General features: G+C 45.1%; 1 long non-coding RNA gene across 1 annotated transcript; it reads right to left on the bottom strand.

Moving 5' to 3' along the window:
- Window positions 1-7,113: 7,113 nt before the first annotated feature.
- Window positions 7,114-26,799, bottom strand: LOC122946044. Its single transcript, XR_006391207.1, has 4 exons — window positions 26,779-26,799; window positions 16,331-16,390; window positions 16,103-16,153; window positions 7,114-7,144 (listed from the first exon to the last, which is right to left on the bottom strand). It is a non-coding gene; the product is annotated as an uncharacterized LOC122946044 (long non-coding RNA).
- Between the last annotated feature and the right edge of the window lie 1,112 nt (window positions 26,800-27,911).

Below are 27,911 nucleotides of genomic sequence, written 5' to 3' on the forward strand. Positions count from 1 at the left end.
TGTGTCTGTTGCATCGGCGGGGCTAAGGCTTGTGTCTGTTGCATCGGCGGGGCTAAGGCTTGTGTCTGTTGCATCGGCGGGGCTAAGGCTTGTGTCTGTTGCATCGGCGGGGCTAAGGCTTGTGTCTGTTGCATCGGCGGGGCTAAGGCTTGTGTCTGTTGCATCGGCGGGGCTAAGGCTTGTGTCTGTTGCATCGGCGGGGCTAAGGCTTGTGTCTGTTGCATCGGCGGGGCTAAGGCTTGTGTCTGTTGCATCGGCGGGGCTAAGGCTTGTGTCTGTTGCATCGGCGGGGCTAAGGCTTGTGTCTGTTGCATCGGCGGGGCTAAGGCTTGTGTCTGTTGCATCGGCGGGGCTAAGGCTTGTGTCTGTTGCATCGGCGGGGCTAAGGCTTGTGTCTGTTGCATCGGCGGGGCTAAGGCTTGTGTCTGTTGCATCGGCGGGGCTAAGGCTTGTGTCTGTTGCATCGGCGGGGCTAAGGCTTGTGTCTGTTGCATCGGCGGGGCTAAGGCTTGTGTCTGTTGCATCGGCGGGGCTAAGGCTTGTGTCTGTTGCATCGGCGGGGCTAAGGCTTGTGTCTGTTGTATCGGCGGGGCTAAGGCTTGAGACAAGGTGGCTTTAAAGAAAGATTTTGTGAGCGCACCGCTATCTGCAGCTTGTGCGAGTTCACTGGCGTGGAGTCTCTGTCTTCTTCCTCTCCTTCAGAGTCCCGCCCATAGGCCTGATGCGCCATCTTGTCTGGGTGCGCTGGTGACGCTGTAAGTTTCTTGAGAAATCTATCCATTTCTGCTTGGATCTCCTTTTGTTTTGGGGTACCCAGAGTCTCCCTGGGTCTGTTTTTGCCTATTTTAACCGATGTGAAGCTGTCTCTGGCGTGTGGCAGCTATGAAGCTCTCTCTCAGACCTCCGTCTTGTTCGGTGGTTACGCTCCGCCCCGAAATCCTTTATTTTTTTTTTTCTTTCCAAGGAAAAAAGCACTGCATGCAGGACTTTTATTCCCATGTAAATAAAATGGATCTCAGACGGAAATGGCTCAAACGCTTGCAACAGGATAATTTATATTATATATTTTTTTTTTTTGTTATCTGACGGATCAGAAGAACGGAAAGCTAAACGAGGATGTGAACTCAGTCTTAGGAGGAATGTGTCCTGCAGTACAGCATACAGAGCGTGCGCTGGAAGATGCAAGTTCCCGAAGGGGAGGTGAGTGGCACCAGCCGTGAAGATGCACCACCTCAGGGCCCTGATGGGGCGAGGATGCAGCCGGGCAGTAGAGAGAAGCTGAGGTCCAGAGTATAAGGCTGGTTTCACACGAGCGTTGCGGAAAAAGATGTGGGTGCGTTGCCGGAACATGCACGATTTTGCCGCGTGAGTACAAAACATTGTAATGCGTTTTGCACACGCGTGAGAAAAATCGGCATGTTTGGTACCCAAACCCGAACTTCTTCACAGAAGTTCGGGTTTGGGATCGGGGTTGTGTAGATTGTATTATTTTCCCTTATAACATGGTTATAAGGGAAAATAATAGCATGCTGACTACAGAATGCATAGTACAACAGGGCTGGAGGGGTTAAATCTTTTTTTTTAACTCGCCTTAATCCACTTGCACGCGCAGCCCGGCTTCTCTTCTGTCTTCATTCATCTTTGCTGTGCACAGGATTAGGACCTTTGATGACGTCACTGCGCTCATCACATGGTCCATCGCATGATCTTTTACCATGGTAATAGATCATGTGACGGACCAGGTGATGAGCGTAGTGACGTCACCACAGGTCCTTTTACTGTGCACAGCAAAGATGAATGAAGACAGAAGAGAAGCCGGGCTGCGCGTGCAAGTGGATTAAGGTGAGTTTAAAAAATATATATATTAACCCCTCCAGCGCTATTTTACTAAGCATTCTGTATTAAGAATGCTATTATTTTCCCTTTATAGCCATGTTATAAGTGAAAATAATAATGATCGGGTCCCCATCCGCGTTCGCACTTGCTTGTGATTTTCACGCAGCCCCATTCACTTCTATGGGGCCTGCGTTGTGTGAAAACGCACAATATAGAGCATGCTCCGATTTTCACGCAACGCACAAGTGATGCGTGAAAATGACCGCTCATCTGCACAGCCCCATTGAAGTGAATGGGTCCGGATTCAGTGCGGGTGCAACGCGTTCACCTCCCGCATTGCACCCACGCGGAAATCTCGCCCGTGTGAAAGAGGCCTAAGGGTAGAAAAAGACACCGTGCCCCTGCCTTATAAAAGGTGCCACCTAGAAATGCCACACCCGGGGGTACAGACTATGTGCAATGCTGCGTGTCGTGAGGAGAGGAATACCATGACCTCTTAGTGCCCTGAGAAGGAGAGCGGGTGCAATAGCCTGCACAGTCACTATTGCCATCTTTATTGCTGCAACCAGAGGAGACTCCATCGACAGAAGGGATGCTCAACCTGCGGCCCTTCAGCTGTTGTAAAACTACAACTCCCACCATGCCCTGCTGTAGTATGATAGCTGTAGGCTGTCCAGTTATGCTGGGAGTTGTAGTTTTACAACAGCTGGAGGGCCGCAGGTTGGGCATCCCTGATCTAGAGTGTCGATGCCAAGAGTGAGCAGTTACCACCTAAAGACCTAGACATCCTAGACACTAGAGGGAGATAGGGAGCCCCTAGTATAAATGTCCAAGCCCAGACAGGGAGGTTTCAGGTCATAGTCAGGAGTCTGTGGAGACAGAAGTGAGAAGGCACCAGCCAGAGATTTGCTGAGGGCCTCCTCCTGACATGCAGCTGGATAGTCCAGGCTTCTAGTTGCCACCAGGAGGCTAGTGGAGAAGTACAGCCTGCCTGGAGATCCTAAATCCAGCTAGCACAGATGAAGTTACCCCAGTAGTAGGGATGGTCCTCCTGGGAGCAACCTGCAGCCACCTACAACCAGCTCAGATAAGTAAGCTGATGGGCAGAGGTACTATAAGATAAAGGCAAGGGTCAATACGGGAGGAAGATTTATTACCAAGGATTCAAGCCAGCAATTAGGCATCCGGGCCTTGGGATCCAGCCAGCCAGGATAGCTGAGGGGATAGTGCAGCCTGGTCTGCGAAGCATTAACTGTTTACCCTCCAAGTATTTTGCATGTTTATTACCTGCCATATTGAGAAATAAGCCTGCTGGTGGAACATTGTTTTATCAGTGACTGCATCACCAACTGTATGTACAAAGTTTGGACTGTTTCCAAGTAAAGCAACGTTTGGTTCACCATACCATCTGTGTACCTCAGTTACTACTGCTATAAATCGGTGTGTGCCACCGTTACAGGCACTGGCGTCACTATCCTTAAAGGGACCTTGCCTCAGGCACTCAAAATACCTGCAACATCCAGGGCACCTCGTCCACCATCAGGCCTGGTCCCTACATCCAGAGTGTGCCCCAGAGGAACTGGTGTCTACCTCTCCTTCACTGCCGCATGCCTGTCCAGGGTTCTCCTCCAAACAGTGAGTAACCCTTGATTGCCCATAACCGTGACCTCACTATCGCTATACCCTGCAGATCCGGCACTAATACATTCCTATGGGAAAAAATGCTGTATCCGGCATTCAGGCAAGTCTTCTCCTGAACAGTCAAAATGACTGAACTGAAGACGTCCTGATGCATCCTGAACGGATCGCTCTCCATTCAGAATGAATGGGGATAAAACTGATCAGTTCTTTTCCGGTATAGAGCCCCTAGGACTGAACTCTATGCTGGAAATGAAAAACGCTAGTGTGAAAGTACCCTTATTATTTATTATTATTATTATTTAAGCGCCATTCATTCCATAGCGCTGTACATATGATAAGCGGTGCACATACATAACAGACAATTGTACTAATCATAAACAAGATGAGTTACAGACTGGTACAGAAGGAGAGAGGTCCCTGCCCGCGAGGCTTACAATCTACATGGTATGGGAGAAGGACACAGTAGGTGCGGGCGATGTTGGTCATGGCGGCATAGAGGCAGCAGGGTCACTGGTTGTAGGCTTGTCTGAAGAGGTGGGTTTTCAGGTTTCTTTTGAAGGATTCCACTGTAGGTGAGAGTCTGATATGTTGGGGTAGCGAGTTCCAGAGTATGGGGGATGCACGGGAGAAATCTTGGAGTCGATTGTGGGAAGAGGCGATAAGAGGAGAGGAGAGAAGGAGGTCTTGTGAGGATCGGAGAGTGCGTGTGGGTATGTATCGGGAAAGTAGCTCAGAGATGTAGGGAGGGGACAGGTTATGGACGACCTTGTATGCGTTTGTCAGTACTTTTGAAGTGGATTCGTTGGGCAATGGGGAGCCAGTGAAGGGATTGGCAGAGGGGAGAGGCAGAGGAGTAATAAGGTGAGAGGTGGATTAGTCGGGCAGCGGAGTTGAGGATAGATTGGAGGGGTGCGAGAGTGCTAGATGGAAGACCACAGAGGAGAATGTTGCAGTAGTCTAGGCGGGAGATAATGAGGGCATGTACGAGCATTTTCACAGATTCAAAGTTAAGGAAAGCGCGGATGCGGGAGATGTTTTTGAGTTGGAGGCGGCAGGTGGTGGAAAGGGCTTGGATGTGCAGTCGGAAGGAAAGGGCAGAATCTAAGGTCACTCCAAGGCAGCGGGCTTTTTTGACTGGGGATAATGTGCAGCCATTGATCGTGATAGATAGGTCTGTTGGGGGGGTTGAACAAGATGGGGGAAAGATAATGAATTCTGTCTTATCCATGTTAAGTTTAAGAAAGCGAGAGGCGAAGAAGGATGATATAGAAGATAGGCATTGTGGGATTCTTAATAGTAAGGTGGTGATGTCTGGACCAGAAAGGTAGATTTGTGTGTCATCAGCATAGGAGTGATACTGAAAGCCATGGGACTCTATGAGCTGTCCCAGGCCAAAAGTGTAGATTGAGAAGAGCAGGGGTCCTAGGACAGAGCCTTGCGGGACACCAACAGAGAGGGCATGAGACGAGGAGGTGGTACGGGAGTGGGAGACGCTAAACGTCCGGTCTGTGAGGTATGATGTGATCCAGGAGAGGGTCAGGTCAGTGATGCCAAGAGATGAGAGAGTTTGCTACAGAAGGGTGTGGTCAACAGTGTCGAAGGCAGAGGACAGGTCAAGGAGAAGGAGGACAGAGTATTGTTTCTTGGTTTTGGCTGTGAGTAGGTCATTGGTGACTTTGGTAAGGGCAGTCTCAGTCAAATGGCGGGGTTGGAAGCCAGATTGTAGGCGGTCAAAGAGGGAGCAAGAGGAGAGATGGGAGGACAGTTCAGAATGGACATGTTCAAGTAGCTTTGAGGCATACGGAAGAAGTGATATGGGGCGATAACTGGACAAGGAAGATGGGTCAAGTGAAGGCTTTTTGAGGATGGGTGTAATGGTAGCATGTTTAAAAGCAGAGGGGAAGACACCAGAGTTTAGTGATAGATTGAAGAGATGAGTTAGGGCTGGGATAAACACTGGGGTGAGGTTAGGGATGAGGTGGGATGGGATCGGGTCAAGTGCACAGGTGATCAGATGAGATCTGGAGAGTAGAGTGGAGAGTTTTTCTTCTGTAATGGTGGAGAAGCGGGTTTTAGGGGGAGAGGACCGAGCAGATGTGTAGAGGGTCTGTGGGGACTGCGTAGTAAAGCTTTCTCTGATGTTGACTATCTTTTGTTTGAAATATTTGGCAAAGTCCTCAGCTGAGAAGAGAGGAGAGGGTGGGGACGCTGGAGGGCGGAGAAGGGAGTTAAAAGTGCTAAAAAGTTGTTTAGGGCTGTGTGACAGGGAAGATATGAGAGATGAGAAGTAGGCCTGTTTTGCATCAGCGAGTGAGGATTTGAATATGAGGAGGGATTGCTTGTATGCAGTGAGATGATCTATAGAAGGGGATTTTTTCCATCGTCGCTCAGCAGCCCTGGAAGCTTGTCTGAGTTTCTTGGTCAGGTTGGTGTGCCAGGGTTGTCTGTTGATTTTCCGGATTTTGTTATGTGTGAGGGGGGCAACAGTGTCCAGAGCTGTACTTATTGTGGTGTTGTATAGGGTGGTAGCAGCTTCTGGGTCTTGGAGGCAACAGATGGTAGAGAGTGGGAGAAGAGAGTCAGAAAGCAAGCGAAAGTCGAGATGTTTAAGGTTCCTGCGGGGGTGGGTGGGGTGCTAGTGTGTGGACCGGGGGAGCAGCAGAAGAGACCAGTGAAGAGAAGGTGAGTAGGTTGTGGTCGGATAGGGGGAGAGGCGAGTTAGAAAGGTTAGATAGGGAGCAAAAGCGGGTAAAGATCAGATCCAGAGTGTGACCATCTCTGTGGGTGGGAGCTGAGGATCACTGTGATAGGCCGAAGGAAGAAGAGAGCGACAGGAGTTTAGAGGCGGCCGAGTGGCAGGTGTCAATAGGGATGTTGAAGTCACCCATGATGATAGTGGGGATGTCGGCAGAAAGAAAGTGTAGTAGCCAGGTGTTGAAGTGGTCAAGAAAGATGGTTGCTGGGCCTGGAGGGCGGTAAATGACAGCTACTTGAAGGTTGGAGGGAGAGTAGATGCGAACAGAGTGTACTTCAAATGAGGTGAGCGTAATGGAGGGTGGCAGTGGAGTTGGGCTGTAGGAGCAGGTGTCTGGTAGGAGAATACCAACTCCTCCACCATGTTTGCAGCCGGGGCGGGGGTTGTGAGTGAATTGAAATCCACTATAAGAGAGTGCAGTAGGGGAGGAGGTGTCTGAGGGTGTCAGCCATGTTTCTGTGAGACCCAGAAAGGAAAGGTTTTGAGAGATAAACAGTTCGTGAATGTACGACAGTTTGTTACGGACAGAGCGCGCGTTCCATAATGCTCCTGCAAGAGGAGCCAAAGGGGCAGGGGTCAGAGGAATGGTAATTAGGTTTAAGGGGTTGCAGGAATTTGTAGAAAGAGATTTGTAGTGGTACATGGAGGTGATGGTGGGGATTTGCTGAGGGGGTCCTGGATTTGGAGAGATATCACCAGCAGTAAGGAGAAGCAGAGAAAGTGTTAATAGGTGAGAATAAGAGAGGGCATGAGGTGTCTGTGTTAGAAGAGCTCTGGTTTTCTGCAGCGCCCCCACAGGTGACTCAAAGTATTACACGGTTCTTACTTATATCAATTACTATGATTATCAGACTCTAAGCACTTGGAGTAACTTACGGAGGGTTCAGGGATTCTGGTCTCTTGTACAGCATCCTGGAAACAGAGAAGAGGACAGCAGCATTATTTCATTGTATTTGATCGGTCTGCATGTTAAAGCGGCACTCCGCGTCCGGGAGCCAGATGCCTCAGGCTCACTCCCTGCTGCAGGCCACGGCTTGTGCTTGTCTTTCAGATCTCTTTTGCTGGCCTGCAGATTAATGGATGTAAATGAAAAAGCCATATCTAACCAGTAGGTGGCGCTGGTGTACATGATCCTGTGATATTATTTCCAGCAGTAGGTGGCGCTGGTGTACATGATCCTGTGATATTATTTCCAGCAGTAGGTGGCGCTGGTGCTCACTGGTAGGATAAGAATTAGTTTTCCTTTTTATAGGTCGGTATCCACCATGTAGTGAAGCTGTTCAGCCACAAGATGTCAGCAGTGAGTTGAATGGACCTTTCCATAGAGTTACAGCGCGGGGGAATATAGGGTCACTTCTCATGAATTTACCGCTCATTGGGGGTGATTTCGGAGACTGTCTATGGACAGATAATTGGTTTGAGTTACAGAGGAGATTATATTGGGGGGGGTTATAAAGTCTTACATCCTATAAACCTCTGTCTTTATGAGAACTTCACTTCTGTCGTTTGCTGAGGTTACGATGTGACCGAACGGAGGGACGGTGATCGGTTTCTTTGTAGCGCTTGATGGTTTTTGTGACTGCACTTGGGGACACTTTCAAAGTTTTCCCAATTTTTCGGACTGACTGACCTTCATTTCTTAAAGTAATGATGGCCACTCGTTTTTCTTTACTTAGCTGCTTTTTTCTTGCCATAATACAAATTCTAACAGTCTATCAGCTGTGTATCCACCTGACTTCTCCACAATGCAACTGATGGTCCCAACCCCATTTATGAGGCAAGAAATCCCGCTTATTAAACCTGACAGGGCACACCTGTGAAGTGAAGACCATTTCAGGGGACTACCTCCTGAAGCTCATCAAGAGAATGCCAAGAGTGTGCAAAGCAGTAATCAAAGCAAAAGGTGGCTACTGTGAAGAACCTAGAATATGACATATTTTCAGTTGTTTCACACTTGTTTGTTATGTATATAATTCCACATGCGTTAATTCATAGTTTTGATGCCTTCAGTGTGAATCTACAATTTTCATAGTCATGAAAATAAAGAAAACTCTTTGAATGAGAAGGTGCGTCCAAACTTTTGGTCTGTACTGTGTGTGTGTGTGTGTATGTATATATATATATATATATATATATATATATACACACACACTGTATATATTACACAGTATTATAGATGTAATATGTACAGACATAAAGTATATACAGCAGTGTACTGATATGTGAGGTATGAGGTATAATAGATTCGGTGTGTACAGATATATAGTATATACATCAGTGTACTGATATGTGAGGTATAAAAGATGAAGTGTGTACAGATATATAGTATATACAGCAGTGTACTGATATGTGAGGTATGAGGTATAATAGATGCAGTGTGTACAGATATATAGTATATACAGCAGTGTACTGATATGTGAGGTATGAGGTATATTAGATGCAGTGTGTACAGATATATAGTATATACATCAGTGTACTGATATGTGAAGTACGAGCTGTCAATACACTGCTGTATTTACTATATACCTGTACACACTGCATCTAGTATACCTCATATGTCAGTACAGGTTGTATATACAATATATCTATACACACTGCATCCATTATACCTTGTACCTCACATATTACACTACTGTATATACTATATACCTGTACACACTGCATATTTTATACCCTGTACCTCACATAGTACTCTATGGAATATACTATATACCTGTACATACTGCATATATTATACCCTGTGTAACGGATCTCCTGGCACCTCAACTGGGTAACTCCATTGATGGATGCTCCTAGTGCTTCCCGAGGACTCCAAGCACTCCGCTCGACACTGTAACCACCACAGACCCCACGAACCGCCGCATCTTGGTTGGGGTCTCACCGTCCTCCACCCACGCTGGACCCAAGACCGGGCTTCAGCTTCCAGTGGATAAACCTCTCCTAAATCCAGAGAGCAGGAACCATGAACAAGCTCTTACAAGAGCTAGTAGTTATAGCCAGGGGAGTATAGCAAATCTTCAGCGTATAGAAATCCCCAGTGTCGATCAGTTACCCAAACTCCAGTCTCAACATGATGAAGGGTAAAACAGGAACTATTTATTGAACACACAAGCATTGACTTATATACACATTTTCCAACAAGGGTATCACCCCTGTGGTTGGGAACTGAGGACATAACATAGTTGTGGTAAAAATATTAATAGTTGTAATCAGCCCGCATCATAGTTAGTGTAAGGAAAAGGCAACTCCATCTTCCCTCGGCCGCAGCCAGAGAACCACACAATTGCTACCATCTTCATTCAATTCTGAGCAACTCCTCTCCCCTCCTTGCCCAGTATCCGTCTTTTATTGACCACCACAAAAGGTGTACAAGGGGCTGGCCCAAGACAAGGATACAGGAAGTGATGACATATCAAAGGACAGGGAGGGGCAGCCAATGTGGCTGTGCAGACAATGGACACACCCCATACAAACACATGTATACAATAATCTACCATTACCACTGAGAGACATGATGACAATCTATAAAACACACACACACACATCCTAAGATAAAATGTCCGCATAATAAAATTTCCACAACAATAGCAACCAATCCTTACAGTTTAAACACAAAAACTATACATTCAACAAACACAATGGCATTGTCTGTGACGCAATTAACAAACACAATGGCATTGCCTGTGATGCAATTAACAAACAATGGCATTGTCTGTGATGCAATTAACAAACACAATGGCATTGTCTGTGACGCAATTAACAAACACAATGGGATTGCCTGTGACGCAATTAACAAACACAATGGCATTGTCTGTGACGCAATTAACAAACACAATGGCATTGTCTGTGACGCAATTAACAAACACAATGGGATTGCCTGTGACCCAATTAACAAACACAATGGGATTGCCTGTGACCCAATTAACAAACACAATGGGATTGCCTGTGACACAATTAATAAACACAATGGGATTGCCTGTGATACAATAACAGAATAGGCATTGTCTTTGACGCAATCAACAAAATACAATTACCAAAACACATTGGGGTCTGCCTGTGATACAATTACCAAACATAATGGGCTAACTTAATCACTCACAGGCAGAAAACACATTTTTCACATGAAAACACAGAAAACACCTCAAAACCCCACATATCCCATAATTTATACATCCATGGATAGCTCTGATCTGGGTGAACAACATATCCAAAAATCACCCAGATCCGAGCAGGGGTTCCTGAATTCCATGGAAGTCACATTTGGCCGACCGCAAGCATGGCTTTCCTGCCCAAAACAGTTCCACAGATTTTGGCTGTGCGGCCGGTCTGTCTTCTCCTTCAAAGTGAGTATGGGCCATAATCCTGAGGCAAGAGGCTGGCAAACAGGCCCCTCAAAAACCCAGTGGCGAGGTTATTTTCGCCACTCCCTGTAAATCACATATCAGTACACTATGGAATATACTATATACCTGTACACACTGCATGATATTATACCTTGTACCTCACATATCAGTACACTAGGGAATATACTATATACCTGTACACACTGCATGTATTATACCTTGTACCTCACATACCAGTACACTAGGGAATATACTATATACCTGTACACACTGCATTTGTTATACCTTGTACCTCACATAACAGTACACTAGGGAATATACTATATAATATATCTGTACACACTGCGTCTATTATACCCTGTACCTCACATATCAGTACACTGCTGTATATACTATATACCTGTGCACACTGTATGTATTATACCTTGTACCTCACATAACAGTACACTAGGGAATATACTATATACCTTACATAACAGTACACTAGGGAATATACCTCACATATCAGTACACTAGGGAATATACTATATAATATATCTGTACACACTGCGTCTATTATACCCTGTACCTCACATATCAGTACACTGCTGTATATACTATATACCTGTGCACACTGTATGTATTATACCTTGTACCTCACATAACAGTACACTAGGGAATATACTATATACCTTACATAACAGTACACTAGGGAATATACCTCACATATCAGTACACTAGGGAATATACTATATAATATATCTGTACACACTGCGTCTATTATACCCTGTACCTCACATATCAGTACACTGCTGTATATACTATATACCTGTGCACACTGTATGTATTATACCTTGTACCTCACATAACAGTACACTAGGGAATATACTATATACCTCACATAACAGTACAATAGGGAATATACTATATACCTCACATAACAGTACACTAGGGAATATACTATATACCTGTACACATTGCATGTATTATAGCTCTTTTGTGTGCCAGGGATGTTTTGTAATCCCAATCCGGCCCTGATGGCATCAATTTTAAAACGCAGCAGCAAGAATAGTTCATGGAACAAAGGGAGGGGCCTGGAATGGGTAGTGGGAGGAGCTATAAACAGGGAATGGGGGCCCAATTTAGATTCTTGCTATGGGACCAAGTGATTTCTATGTATGCCCCTTGGCGCCAGCACCACCTAGTAGTGAATGGGTGCAACTACATTGCCAGCCTGATAATAGGAAATACCATACATTACAAATACATAGGCAGAGGTTTAAAGTGTCCTGTTTTACACACATATGTGGCCTCACTGAATCAGGGGCGTGGCTTAGCGGGACCTAGAAGTTGATTTTTAATTTCATTTTTTCAATCCCTATCGGCTGAGGAGTGGGAGGGGGCGTGGCCTAACAGAGGGCGTGGTTTTAAGCCCGTCTTTTGAGGGTGGACAGATTGTGGCAGGGGCACTGGCGTAGCTATAGGGGTCGCAGCAGTTGCAATTGCGACCGGGGCCCCCTAGAAGAGAAGGAGTGCTTCAGCGCTGCACACCTACCGCGCGCCCACAGTGAGTCACTTACAGAGGTGGAGGCAGCGGTGGATGGTGCAGGCAGTGGGACTCAGTGAGGACGGTCGGTAATCACTCACCTCCTCACACCCCTGAAAGGCAGATGTTATGGTGGACCCTGCAGAGCTACAGGACCTGACCGTAGTATAAAGGACCTTTGATGATGTCATGATCACGTGTGAAGGAGGAGTCAGCACTGCACTTGGTCAGAAGAACTGTCTGTATAAACAGCGCAGTGTATGTGTATGCAATGTGTACGGTGGTGCTGTGCGAATGTGTGTGCAGCAGAGCTGTATGTGTAATGTGTACAGCAGTGCTGTGTGTGGGAAATGTGCATGCAGCAGAGCTGTATGTGTAATGTGTAGAGCAGAGCTATATGTGTAATGTGTAGAGTGGTGCTGTGCAAATGTGTGTGCAGCAGAGCTGTATGTGTAATGTGTAGAGCAGAGCTGTGTGTGACGGTGCATGCAGCAGAGCTAAATATGATGTGTGTATAGTGAAGCTGTGTGTGTGGGTAAGGCTACTTTCACACTTTTTGCAGAGTGATCCGGCAATCTGCATGTAAATGGACAGCCTTTGTAGACGGATCTGTTATATATTTTTTTCACATTTTTACCGGTCTGCGACAGATCCGGCATTGCAGTATTTTTAATGCTGGATCTGGCATGCTGCGGTATTATCTCCGTCCTGAAAAGTCAAAAAGACTGAACTGTAGACATCCTGATGCCTCCTGAACTGATTACTCTCCATTCAGAATGCCTGGGGATAAAACTGATCAGTTCTTTTCCGGTATTGAGCTCCTGTGACGGAACTCAGCGCCGGAAAAGAAGAACGTACCCTAAGGTGCACGCAGCAGAGCTATACTGCATATGTAATGAGTACAGTGGGGCTGTGTGTGAGGAGGTGCATGCAGCAGAACTATTCTGTATTACATTTACTCTTAAAAAGAGTAAAAAAAGGAGAAAAATATTTAAAAAAATATATAAAAATGCAACTCACCCCCTTTCTTAAAAATACATAAACAAATATAACAAGGGCAGTGATGGTCAGTACACAGTGTTCACCAGCGGGCTGCCATCTTTAGTAAGGTAGACTCACCCGTCTGGCGATGCACAGTTGAGCCCTTGTCTGTGCCTGTGCCGGGAGCTGGACTGAAATCAAATGCAGTCACTGGGAGCAGGCAGTTCCGAGAACAGCCCGATGAAGGCCCCCGGTGGCTGTTCTCAGAACTGCCTGCTCCCGGTGACTCCATTTGATTTCAGACCGGCTCCCGGCACAGGCACAGGTAAGGGCTCACCTGTGCATCGCCGGACGGGTGAGTCTACCTTACTAAAGATGGCAGCCCGCATGTGTTTGCTGGCGAACACTGCGAACTGACCATCACTGATTAAGGGTTTTGCCACATGCGAAAACACCTGTACTGTTGAGCCTTTAGCTGTCTGGGCTCCTTCCTGCAAGAGTGGGCACCTTACTGGCTCATTTGCATACCAAATAAACTGGATTTTCAGAGGATAAAAACATCTATTGCTGGAACAAGGGCACATCTGGAAATAAGGCACTGAGTGCTATTAGGCCAGGACTTTACTTCAATAGCGATTATCCTGGTGACAGATTTCCTTCAAAGCTCTCCTACAGCAGTGAAGATAAATGGCTGGGTTGTTATGGAAACCTGGAGTAAAACTGTGTATGTGGAGGCTGTAGGGCCTGCGAGCTTCTATTGGCTGATAAGGGTCATGTGACCAGGCTTCTATTGGCTAATGCATTTTTTGGGAATATCTCAGGAACGGTACGTCCTAGAGAGCTGAGACCCACTCTAAAACCTTCCCAGACACCTGATGTACCTGTGTGCCAAATTTCGTAAAAATTTTATTGTTTGGTTACAATGATGTTTCTTCCTTCATTTGGTGTAAAAAAGGAGAATCCTTCAACCCAAAGAACACCATCGCCACTGTCGAACATGGTGGTGGGAACCTAATGCTTTGGGGGTGTTTTTCAGCCGATGGTCCATGGAACCTAATCACAGTAAACGGCACCATGAAAAAAGAGCAATACATGAGGATTCTCACCGACAACTTCAGGCCGTCTGCAGAGAAACTTGGCCTTGGGCACCAGTGGACATTTCAGCATGACAATGACCCAAAACACACAGCAAAAGTGGTGAAGAAATGGTTAGCAGACAACAACATTAACGTCTTGGAGAGGCCCAGCCAGAGTCCAGACTGGAATCCAATGGAGAATCTGTGGAGGGAGCTAAAGATCAGGGTGACGGCAAGAACCTGAACCTCTAACCTGAAAGATCTGAAGCTCATTGCTAAGGATGAATAGGCAAAAATACCAGTGGAGTTTATAGGAAGCGTCTGATCGCTGTAATACCCAAGAAAGGCTTTTCTATTGATTATTGAGAAGGGTAGGAATAATTTTGGACTGGACACTTTTCGCTCAAATGTAAATAAAAGCTGAGAATTTTTTGGACTGACTGGTGCTGCAAGATGAGAATTCAGAGGTGGAAATGGAGGAGGAGAAGAGGGTGGGGGGTGGGGTTGAAGCCACTAATGTAGGTGGTGGCGGAAGTAGGGCCTGCAATCCTTGGCGTCGGTAGCACCTCTGCCATCCCAGGGTACGACTCGCTCCCAGCCTCCACAACATTCACCCAGTGTGCCGTCAGGGAAATGTAGCGTCCCTGGCCGAAAGCACTTGTCCATGTGTCAGTCGTTAAGTGGACCTTCCCAATAACTGCGTTGGTCAGGGCACGGGTGATGTTTCGGGACACATGCTGGTGTAAGGCGGGGACGGCACACAAGGAAAATAGTGACGGCTGGGGACTGAGTAACGAGGGCACCGGCCACCGCCATCAGGCTACGGAAAGCCTTAGTATCAACAAGCCTAAATGGCAACATTTCCAGGGCCAGCAATTTGGAAAGGTGCACATTTAGTGCTATGGCCTGTGGGTGGGTGGCTTGGTATTTACGCTTTTGTTCAAAGGCCTGGGGTATGGACATCTGTACGCTGCGCTGGGATGCGGAAGTGGATGTGCTAGCTGATGGTGCTTGCAAAGGTCCAGGTGCAGGGCAGGAGGCATCCGGGCCTGCGTCTTGGACAGGGGATTGGTCAGCACATAACAGAGGGGAAGAGGAGGCAGTGGTGTGACCTGCAGACACTGATTGTGGACCCAGGCGTTCGGCCCACCTATTAGGGTGCTTTGATGCCATGTGACAGATCATGCTGGTGGTGGTGAGGTGGCTAGTGTTCACGCCCCTGCTCATTTTGGTACGGCACAGGTTGCAAATGACAATTTTTTTATTATCCGCACTTTCCTGAAAAAACACCTACCTCTTGGCAAGGGAGATTGCCAAAAGGGGATGCTCCGAGGAACAGTTGCGGGCCTATTTGGTGTGGCCCGCCTTCTACCTTTTGATACCCTACTGCCTTTTCCAGCCTGTTGCGGTGCTGCGGATCCCTCCCCCTCTGTACTGCTGTCCTCGCTTAGTTTGCCACCTTCCCAGGTTGGGTCAGTGATTTCATCGTCCACCACCTCCTCTTCCACTTCCTCACTCTGGTCATCCTCCTGACTTGTTGACCTACCAAGAACCTCACTTATTGACAACTGTGTCTCCTCCTCATCATCAACCTCTTGAGACACTAATTGCCGTTGACTTATTGGCAACTGTGTCTCATCATCATTGCCGTTCCCCACCGTCATCTTTTTCTCACTGTGGATGCTCAAGAGTTTAGGAATCAGTGCATGAGATCTCCTAATGTCCCTCTTCAAGCAGGCTTAGCGAGAGGGCCAAATCAAGGAATGGCGATGAAAAGAGCTCCTCGGGATATGCGAGTGTGGGATCACTTGGCATTGTTATAATGGATCCGCAAATAAAGACGGCCGCAACGCAGACGTCACACAGCTGTCATTCATATTTTTTGCTGATACGCAAAATACATACGGTCCTGTGAATGCAACCTTAGGAGTAGTCATCATCTCACCTGTCAATCATAGGTTTCTGCCGGTGACTGGAGATCAATGATTTGTTTTCCCTGTGACACAAAAATAAGACATTTTGAAAATGGAAGGAAATAAAAAAAATAGTTGCCTGCCCCCCCCCCTCCCCCCAATATCAGAAATCACAAGAACCACCAAGGTTCAAACCCTAAAATTGTGGTCTTCAGTCATTGTAAAATACAGTGCAAGAATTAATATACAAATGTACTCACCCATTTTGTTTGCAGGATGTTAAGGTGATTGTGCGCCAGTCCCAAATGTCCATATGTCCCCTAAACGGTGAAACAGCGGAGTCATTACTTCTCCTTATATTATGTATTGTCTGACACATACTGCATCTTATACAATGACATACTTATAATTCTTGTACATAGGAGCAGTATTATAGTAGTTATATTCCTGTACATAGGAGCAGTGTTATAGTAGTTATATTCCTGTACATAGGAGCAGTATTATAGTAGTTATATTCCTGTACATAGGAGCAGTGTTATAGTAGTTATATTCCTGTACATAGGAGCAGTATTATAGTAGTTATATTCTTGTACATAGCAGCAGTATTATAGTAGTTATATTCTTGTACATAGGAGCAGTATTATAGTAGTTATATTCTTGTACATAGGAGGCAGTATTATAGTAGTTATATTCTTGTACATAGGAGGCAGTATTATAGTAGTTATATTCTTGTACATAGGAGCAGTATTATAGCAGTTATATTCTTGTACATAGGAGGCAGTATTATAGTAGTTATATTCTTGTACATAGCAGCAGTATTATAGTAGTTATATTCTTGTACATAGGAGCAGTATTATAGTAGTTATATTCTTGTACATAGGAGGCAGTATTATAGTAGTTATATTCTTGTACATAGGAGCAGTATTATAGTAGTTATATTCTTGTACATAGGAGGCAGTATTATAGTAGTTATATTCTTGTACATAAGAGGCAGTATTATAGTAGTTATATTCTTGTACATAGGAGCAGTATTATAGCAGTTATATTCTTGTACATAGGGGGCAGTATTATACTAGTTATATTCTTGTACATAGGAGCAGTATTATAGTAGTTATATTCTTGTACATAGGAGCAGTATTATAGTAGTTATATTCTTGTACATAGGAGCAGTATTATAGTAGTTATATTCTTGTACATAGGAGCAGTATTATAGTAGTTATATTCTTGTACATAGGAGCAGTATTATAGTAGTTATATTCTTGTACATAGGAGCAGTATTATAGTAGTTATATTCTTGTACATAGGAGCAGTATTATAGTAGTTATATTCTTGTACATAGGAGCAGTATTATAGTAGTTATATTCTTGTACACAGGAGGCAGTATTATAGTACTTATATTCCTGTACATAGGAGCAGTATTATAGTAGTTATATTCCTGTACATAGGAGGCAGTATTATAGTACTTATATTCCTGTACATAGGAGCAGTATTATAGTAGTTATATTCTTGTACATAGGAGGCAGTATTATAGTACTTATATTCCTGTACATAGGAGCAGTATTATAGTAGTTATATTCTTATGTATATTTAGCAAACAGAATAGAAGCAGCGCTCACCTGCACCCGGCAATCAGGAAGCATGGACATAGCCTGGACTCGGCTGTACAACATGCAAAAATGAAGATGGACAAAAGGTCCAGCTTCCAAAATTGATACTTTATTCCAGCAGTAGTACACGATCTAAGCTTTTCGGACCTAAAAATTATGGTCCTTACTCATGACAAGTGCACCTTAAAATCCCACTCCAGATAAAGCCCCGCTAGACCAATCCAAACAGAGGATTAGTTCCCGTGGTTCACCCGGGGTGGGATCAAAAGATCAAACTAACTTCCCAAAATAATATTAACCCCATATGTGCAAAAGACAAAATCTATAAAGAGACTAAAAGTAAGCCTATACATAAATAGCAATAGATAAAAAGGAGGGCAGTGTATTTCCCGCTAGTATTGTAGAATTAAGTCGTGCCTTTTATTTAAACCTATAGCAAAACAAGTTCCCAACTCATATATCCAAAAGGCTTCCCGACTAAGGAGCTTTCTTTTGTGATCACCTCCTCTCACAGGTGCAATGCCTCTTTCTATTCCCTGGACGATCAAGCTCGACGTACTGCCGTGATGTACGACAGCGAAGTGTGTACTTGCTGCAGACACATTTCCCGTTTTTTGATGCGGTATATCCGATATGTGTTTCCGTACCCTCGTTTTAATTGAGTTAGATGTACACCCCACATATTGGAGGCTGCACGCTGTACATGTGGTGAGATAGACCACGTGTTCTGTATTATAGTTTCGGTATGACTTGACATTCTAAATCTTCTCACTAACTGTAGAGGTGTAAGTATTGCTCATTAACATATAATTGCACCAAATACATTTATTATGACCACATTTATAGCTTTATATTGTAACCAGGCAGGTTTTATAATAGGGCGTTCACGGAATAAACTTGGACTGAGCATTTGACCTCGAACAGTTCCGTCACGCCCTAATTATTTCCCGCTTAGGTATATTGCGTGTAAAATGGGGTGGATGGCAAGATGTTGCCAGAAGTGAAGTATTACCTGCTGTCTCCTTTCTATACGTTATGGAGCATACTCTTGAGTTTAAATCATCACCTGTCATCCTAAGATCCAAAAAGGAGATGGTACCAGCTGTCACGGTCACATACACACACATAGGGGGGAGGATAGTGACCACTGCGCTCCAGCCTCACCCCTGGCCCTGCCTACTTGCTTGGCAAGTCCTGATGACAGGGGACAACTGGACGGCAGTCCCTAGCTTAGAATACATGCTGGGAGGACAGACAGGACAAACAACAGATAGTGAACAGACCGAGTCAAAAACAAGAGAGCGACGAAGTACAATGGGGTAAGCAGAGAATAGTCAGAAGAAGCCAGGGTCAAATACCAGGAGAGTAATAAAGTACCACAGGAACGAACTAGAGCAGGTCAGGTAACAAGCCGAAGGTCAAGCCAAGAGGTCATGTCAAGAACTAGAAGTAAGACAGTAGCGGCTCAAAAAACAGGCACGGGTCCAAATCCAGATAGCGCAGGGAACACAAATACAAAAAGCCTAGGACAATTAATCACAGGCAACCTGTGGCTAGCAGGTTGCCTGTTTATATACCGAAGGGCAGGGGTCATGTGACGTGGCCAGCACCACATGACCTCCCCCCATGTCTGAAGCCGAGCTCGGCGCTCAGCCCCTTGAACATTACTATGGGAATGGGGGACGCTGGCCGCACAGAGAGGAAGCATGCACCCCCCGTTACCCCAGCAACCAAGACACCGAGCGGCTCGGCGCTACAGCAGGACACGGCGTGCGTGTCTTGCGCCGTGTCAAACCAGGGTGCCGGCGGCGCAGGAGAAGAGAAACATGCCGCCGGCGTCCTGTGACACCAGCATCAGAATGTAGGCTAAAGGAGAGGGAACTTAACTGTTAAAACCCGATATATGTGAAATATCATCTGCCCAGACAAACAAGTCGTCAATATATCTTCCGTACCATTTTTGGCATGGACATAGGGATTAGAATTAACAAACAGGAGCAGTTTTTCCCACCCCGCCATATAGATGTGAGTTGTTTATGTTCCCTCTACATTCTGATGTTGGTTCCATCTCCTTTTTGGATCTTAGGATGACAGGTGATGATTTAAACTCAAGAGTATGCTACATAACGTATTGAAAGGAGACAGCAGGTAATACTACACTTCTGGCAACATCTTGCCATCCACCCCATGTTACACGCAATATACCTAATGGGGAAATAATTAGGGCGTGACGGAACTGTTCGAGGTCAAATGCAAGTTTATTCTGTGAACACCCTATTATAAAACCTACCTGGTTACAATATGAAGGTAGCTATAAATGTGGTCATAATAAATGTATTTGGTGCAATGATATGCTAATGGGAAATACTTACACCTCTACGGTTAGTGAGAAGATTTAGAATGTCCAGTCATACCTAAACTGTAATACAGAACACGCGGTCTATCTCATCACATGTACAGCGTGCAGCCTCCAATATGTGGGGTGTACATCTAACTCAATTAAAACGAGGAACACATATCGGATATACCGCATTAAAAAACGCGAAATGTGTTTGCAGCAAGTACACACTTCGCTGTCGTACATCACAGTAGTACGTCGAGCTTGATCGTCCAGGGAATAGAAAGAGGCATTGCACCTATTAGAGGAGGTGATCACAAAAGAAAGCTCCTTAGTCGGGAAGCCTTTTGGATATATGAGTTGGGAACTTGTTTTCCTATAGGTTTAAATAAAAGTCACGACTTAATTCTACAATACTAGCGGGAAATACACTGCCCTCCTGTTTATCTATTGCTATTTATGTATAGGCTTACTTTTAGTCTCTTTATAGATTTTGTCTTTTGCACATATGGGGTTAATATTATTTTGAGGAGTTAGTTTGATCTTTTCTTCCCACCCTGGGTGAACCACGGGAACTAATCCTCTGTTTGGATTGGTCTAGCGGGGCTTTATCTGGAGTAGGATTTTAAGGTGCACTTGTCAAAAGTAGTAAGGGCCGTCATTTTTAGGTCCGAAAAGCTTAGATCGTGTACTACTGTCCTGTGTATGGAAATTTTACTGCTGGAATAAAGTATCCATTTTGGAAGCTGGACCTTTTGCTTATCTTCATTTTTGCATAGTTATATTCTTGTACATAGGAGGCCGTATTATAGTAGTTATATTCTTGTACATAGGAGGCAGTATTATAGTAGTTATATTCTTGTACATAGGAGGCAGTATTATAGTAGTTATATTCCTGTACATATCTCACGGAAGGTGTACAGAAAACTAGAAGACACAAAATGAAGATCCGACTGACTGGATCCAAAACTAAGGAACCAAAGGGTAAGCCCTGCAACAGACCTGGCTCTCTCCCTTACTGCTCAGCCTATGCAAAAATCTCAATGGTAGATGATCGCATATCCTCGTTTCTCGACTGTATAACACCTGAACACCCTATAATAGTGAGGGGACACGACCACCGGCTCCCTACACTTGATACGGAGGGAGTCAGGGTCACCTGGGATCCAGCAAACAGGAAAACACAAATGAATGAACAAAACTTATCTGTAGAAGACTCAGTAGTAGCATCCAGCATGCACACACACTCCAGGAAGTTGTATAAACCGCAAAGTGATGCAGTATGGGAAGGGATTTAAAGGGATGCAATCAGTGCAACTACATGACAGCTGAGAGAGGCTAACGAGATGAGAAAATGAAAGCAAAACAAAAGGAACCTCAAGGAGGAGGTTCAGAAGAACGTCTGTCAGAGCTTCTCAGATGTCTGGTGGTGACAGTACCCCTCCTTCTACGAGTGGACTCCAGACACTCAGAGCCCACCCTCTCAGGATGGGACCTATGGAAAGCCCTGATGAGACGAGTGGCCTTAATGTCCGTCACTGGGACCCACATCCTCTCCTCAGGACCATAACCCTCCCAATGAACGAGGTACTGGAGAGAACCGCGGACAACACGAGAATCCACAATCCTAGAGACCTGAAATTCAAGATTACCATCAACCACAATCGGAGGAGGAGGCAAAGACGAGGGTACAATGGGTTGGACATAAGGTTTTAATAAGGACTTATGAAAAACATTATGGATCTTCCAAGTCTGAGGAAGATCAAGACGGTAGGCAACAGGATTGATGACGGACAAGATTTTGTAAGGCCCAATAAACTTAGGACCCAACTTCCAGGAGGGAACCTTCAATTTGATATTCTTAGTAGACAACCACACCAGATCACCAACATTCAGGTCCGGACCAGGCACACGTCTCTTATCCAGCCACACGCTTATATCTCTCACTCATGCTCTTTAGATTATCCTGAATCTTTTGCCAAATAGATGACAAAGACGAGGAGAATCTGTCCTCATCAGGTAAACCAGAAGACCCCTCTCCAGAGAATGTCCCAAACTGCGGATGAAACCCATATGCACCAAAAAATGGTGACTTATCAGAGGACTCCTGACGACGGTTATTTAAAGCAAACTCAGCAAGGGACAAAAAATACACCAATCCTCCTGATTCTCCGCCACAAAACAGCGCAGATATGTCTCCAGATTCTGATTGACGCGCTCTGTCTGGCCATTCGACTGCGGGTGGAAAGCAGAAGAGAATGACAACCGAACCCCCAAGCGAGAACAGAAAGCCTTCCAGAATCTGGAAACAAACTGTGTGCCCCTATCAGAGACTATGTCTGAAGGAATACCATGCAATTTGACAATGTGATCAATAAATGCCTGCGCCAGCGTCTTAGCATTGGGCAAGCCAGGAAATGGAATGAAATGCACCATTTTGCTAAAACGGTCCACCACCACCAGAATCACAGTCTTCCCCGAGGAACGAGGCAGATCCGTAATGAAGTCCATGGACAGATGTGTCCAAGAACGGGAAGGAATGGGTAACGGAAGGAGAGGACCTGATGGCGTGAGTGAGGGACTTTGGCACGAGCGAAGGTCTCATAGACTGCCACAAAACCATCAACCGACTTACGAAGCTCCGGCCACCAGAATCTCCAAGCAATGAGATCCACTGTGGCTCTTGCCCCCGGGTGCCCAGCAAGGACAGTATCGTGGTGCTCCTTAAAAATCTTGTGTCTTAAAGCGAGAGGCACAAACAACCTCCCAGGAGGACAAAGATCAGAAGCCTCTGACTGGGCTACCTGAACCTCTGCCTCCAATTCAGGATAAAGAGCAGAGACCACCACACCTTCAGCCAAAATGGGACCCGGGTCTTCAAAATTCCCACCTCCCGGAAAACAACGTGACAGGGCATCCGCCTTCACATTCTTAACCCCAGGGCGGAACGTGACAACAAAATTAAACCTTGAAAAGAACAAAGACCATCTGGCCTGTCTCGGGTTCAGACGCTTGGCTGACTCCAAGTAGGCCAGATTCTTATGGTCAGTAAACACGGTAATAGGGTGTCTGGCTCCCTCTAGCCAATGGCGCCATTCCTCAAAAGCTAACTTGATGGCCAACAACTCCCTATCTCCCACATCGTAATTTCTCTCTGCGGAGGAGAGTTTCTTCGAGAAAAAGGCACACGGTCGCCATTTGGCAGGAGAGGGACCCTGAGACAAGACCGCACCCACACCCACCTCAGAAGCATCAACCTCAACTATGAAGGGTAGAGAAATATCAGGTTGTACCAAGATGGGAGCGGAAGCAAAACTCTCCTTGATATTAGAAAAGGCCTTACGCGCCTCTACCGACCAGGAGGAAAAATCTACCCCCTTTCTAGTCATATCAGTGAGTGGTTTAACAACAGAGGAATAATTCAAAATAAACTTCCTGTAATAATTGGCAAAACCCAAAAAACGCATCAGTGCCTTCTGATTCTCAGGAAGCTCCCACTCAAGCACAGCGCGGACCCTCTCGGGGTCCATGCGAAAACCAGAAGCGGAGAGAAGAAACCCCAGAAATTGAATTTCTGGAAACGCAAACACACATTTTTCCAGTTTAGCGTACAAATTATTCTCCTGCAGGATGAGCAAGACCTGACGTAAGTGTTCCTTATGAGTTTTGAAATCAGGAGAAAAAATCTAAATGTCATCTAGATACACTAATACAAATTTCCCCATTAAATGATAAAAAATGCTGTTCACAAAATGCTGAAAGACGGCTGGAGCATTCATCAAACCAAAAGGCATAACCAAATTCTCAAAATGGACCTCAGGGGTATTGAAGGCTGTCTTCCATTCGTCTCCTTCTCTGACCCTGACCAGGTTGTATGCCCCTCTTAGATCCAACTTGGAAAAAACTTAAGCCCTAACAATCTGGTTAAACAGGTCTGGGATGAGAGGAAGCGGATAAGGGTCACGAATTGTGATACTGTTCAGCTCCCTGAAATCCAGACATGGTCTTAAAGAACCATCTTTTTTCTTAACAAAGAAAAAAACAGCGGCAACAGGTGACTTCGAGGGTCGTATGTGTCCCTTTCTCAGACTCTCAGAGATATAAGCACGCATAGCGACCCTTTCAGGTTGGGAGAGATTGTATAAACGAGATTTAGGCAGCTTGGCGCCTAGGGTGAGATTAATAGGGCAATCGTACTCCCTGTGCGGGGGCAAGTCCTGAACACCACTCTCAGAGAACACATCCGAAAATTCAGAGAGAAAAGATGGTACAGTCTCAGTAGAAACCTCAGAAACAGATGTCGTGAGGCAATTCTCTCTGCAAAAGTCACTCCAACCATTTATTGGCCTCGCTTGCCAGTCAATGGTGGGGTTATGTTTAGTGAGCCAGGGTAGCCCCAACACTAGAGGAGTAGGCAACCCGCTTAGGACGAAACATGACACATCCTCAACATGAGTATCACTCACAATCAAACGGATATTGTGAACTATGCCCTTTAACGATTTCTGAGAAAGTGGGAACGGAATCAATAGCAAAAACAGGAATATCCTTTCCCAAAGTGCATACCTGGAAACCATGAGTTATAGCAAATTGATTATCAATGAGATTGACAGCTGCTCCACTAGCTACAAAAATCTCACAAAAAAATGTTCTTGCTCTCTAGCGCCACCCTGGCAGGTAGGACAAAACGGGAACTACAAGCAAACGGAAAACCTTCAATTTCCGCATCAACCTTGCCAATAGTAACAGATGGAATGTTTTTAGAGGATTTTTTTCTTTTTGTTTCTTTATTACTCTCAAAAAACTGCCTGAATCTCCTAGAGGGACAAACATTTGCATCCACAACAGAAACAAACCTTCCTATGAGAGCTGAATCCTCTATTGTCAGAGGCAAGCAAACCCAGCTGCATGTTCCCCTGCTCAGAAGGGATTGAGAGCGACTGAGACCCCTGTTCACTGAATGAGACCGCCAAACTGTCCTTGGACTGAGTATGGCAGGATGGAGTGATCTCTCCTCTCTCTCTAAGACGCCTGTCAATACGAATGACCCGAGACATGGCAGAGTCCAAGGAGGTAGGTCTCTCATGAAAGGCAAATGCATCTTTCAATCCCTCTGAAAGACCATGGCAAAATTTACTTCGGAGTGCAGCATCATTTCAGCCAGTATCAGCTGCCCATCTCCGAAATTCTGAACAGTATATCTCTGCGGACTGTTTACCCTGGCATAAAAGACGTAGTCTAGACTCAGCCAGAGCAATACGATCCGGATCATCATATATCTGACCCAGGGCTAAAAAAAAATTCATCCACTGAACAGAGGGGCCGTGCCCCCACCGGCAGCGAAAAGGCCCAGGACTGAGCGTTATCCCTGAGCAGCGAGATGATGATCCCCACCCTCTGCTCCTCATCATCAGAGGAATGGGGAAGTAGGTGAAAATGGAGTTTGCAAGCCTCTCTAAAACGAACAAAATTCTCACTACGCCCGGAGAACGTATCCGGGAGCGAGATCTTAGGCTCAGAACAAACTCCATGAACGCAAGCTGAACCGGTCATCTGAAACTGAGAAACTGTTTTGCGGAGATCTGCTACCTCCAATGAAAGACCCTGGAAGCGTTCAATCAAAAGTGAAACTGGATCCATGCTTGAGACGGTTTTGGCGGTTTATAATGTCACGGACGGTGTACAGAAAACTAGAGGACACAAAATGAAGATCCGACTGACTGGATCTAAAACTAAGGAACAAAAGGGAGAGCCCTTCATCAGACCTGGCTTTCTCCCTAACTGCTCAGCCTATGCAAAAATCTCAATGGTAGATGATCGCATATCATCGTTCCTCGACTGTATAACACCTGAACACCCTATAATAGTGAGGGGACACGACCACCGTCTCCCTACACTTGATACGGAGGGAGTCAGGGTCACCTGGCATCCAGCAAACAGGAAAACACAAATGAATGAACAAAACATATCTGTAGAAGACTCAGTAGTAGCATCCAGCATGTACACACTCCAGGAAGGAATATAAACCGCAAAGTGATGCAGTATGGGAAGGGATTTAAAGGGATGCAATCAGTGCAACTACATGACAGCTGAGAGAGGCTAACGAGATGAGAAAATGAAAGCAAAACAGAAGGAACCTCAAGGAGGAGGTTCAGAAGAACGTCTGTCAGAGCTTCTCAGATGTCTGGTGGTGACAACATAGGAGCAGTATTATAGTAGTTATATTCCTGTACATAGGAGCAGTATTATAGTACTTATATTCTTGTACATAGGATGCCGTTTTATAGTAGTTATATTCTTGTACATAGGATCAGTATTATAGTAGTTATATTCTTGTACATAGGAGGCAGTATTATAGTAGTTATATTCTTGTACATAGGAGGCAGTATTATAGTAGATATATTCTTGTACATAGGAGCAGTATTATAGTAGTTATATTCTTGTACATAGGAGGCAGTATTATAGTAGTTATATTCTTGTACATAGGAGCAGTATTATAGTAGTTATATTCTTGTACATAGGAGCAGTATTATAGTAGTTATATTCTTGTACATAGGAGGCAGTATTATAGTAGTTATATTCTTGTACATAGGGGGCAGTATTATAGTAGTTATATTCTCATACATAGGAGGCAGTATTATAGTAGTTATATTCTTGCTCATGTAATACTTCACTATGTAACTTGACATTGGTTATTGTAGTATTTCTGTTAATATTAATAATGTGGTGATTGCTTTTTATGGATTTTTTAGGGTTCACTTACCAGGTCATGGTGAAGATTAATATAATTGTTATTGCAAAAGATGCACAAAAAAGAATCTTCTTCAGAATTGTTGTTTTTCCTACCAAGAGAAAAATAGGGAACAAAACTTAGGTTATGTGGTCACTGGGAGGACATTTCACACTTTAACTCTAAAATATTACAGTTTTATTTTTATAAATATTGTTATTTTGTTTTGTTCATCCCTAAAAATGACAATTCAAAATTAATTAAAACTACAACTCGCCCCAGAACAATAAACAAGCTCTCACACGGTCACGCGGCTTTTGTATTGTGCTCATGGTCATGTGCAGTCTGCAACTTGCGACCACAAATCCTATAGTGTAAGATTCTGTGTGATTTTCGGGTGGTCACTCCTTGCTCTGCGACACTACTGGCAATCATCCAGGGGGTACTGAACTCGTCATGCACTGCAGTACGTCAGAGTCCAGGTTCTCGCCAGACACATGTTCATTAAAGTAAATGGACTTTGGTGAGGGTAGAACAACACTTATTATACAAAAGACATCTTTATTATGTTCTCTCCAAATAGATTTACAAACATGATTATCAAAAGCAATAAAAACAGCAAAGCAGGTGGGTGCAGTGAAGGCGATATCCCCCACCTAGCTCTAAATCTACATATCGCATATAAAAAGGTCTAGAATTATAAATGGTATATACAAACTGGATCCCTGGTTGGTGCCTATATCCACATCGCAAAATAGTCGGTGTCTGGGTCTGGTTATCCACATACCATCATCTTTAAAAAATGTCAATATATGGTGGGAAAACAATCAGACACAGGCATCACCCCCTGCAGTCCACATGTTATAGAAAGAACCCCCCCCCTTACTCAGTCACAATAGACCACAGTATACGGGGAAAATACTAAGAGAAGGCACAGAAACAGCCAGGACATACCAATATGGAGCTGGAGGGGGATGAAAAACCCCAATGTAAGTTTCGACTCGCTTCTTCTGGGGGCGTAACGTATGAAGCGAAATGTACATTGGGATTTTTCATCCCCCTCCAACTCCATATTGGTATGTCCTGGTTGTTTCTGTGCCTTCTCTTTGTTTTACCCCCATATACAGTGGCGCACCTATAGGGGGGGTTTAGCGCGGGTCTGGCCC

Source organism: Bufo gargarizans, chromosome 9, assembly GCF_014858855.1.
Source record: "Bufo gargarizans isolate SCDJY-AF-19 chromosome 9, ASM1485885v1, whole genome shotgun sequence".
NCBI classification, from domain to species: domain Eukaryota; kingdom Metazoa; phylum Chordata; class Amphibia; order Anura; family Bufonidae; genus Bufo; species Bufo gargarizans.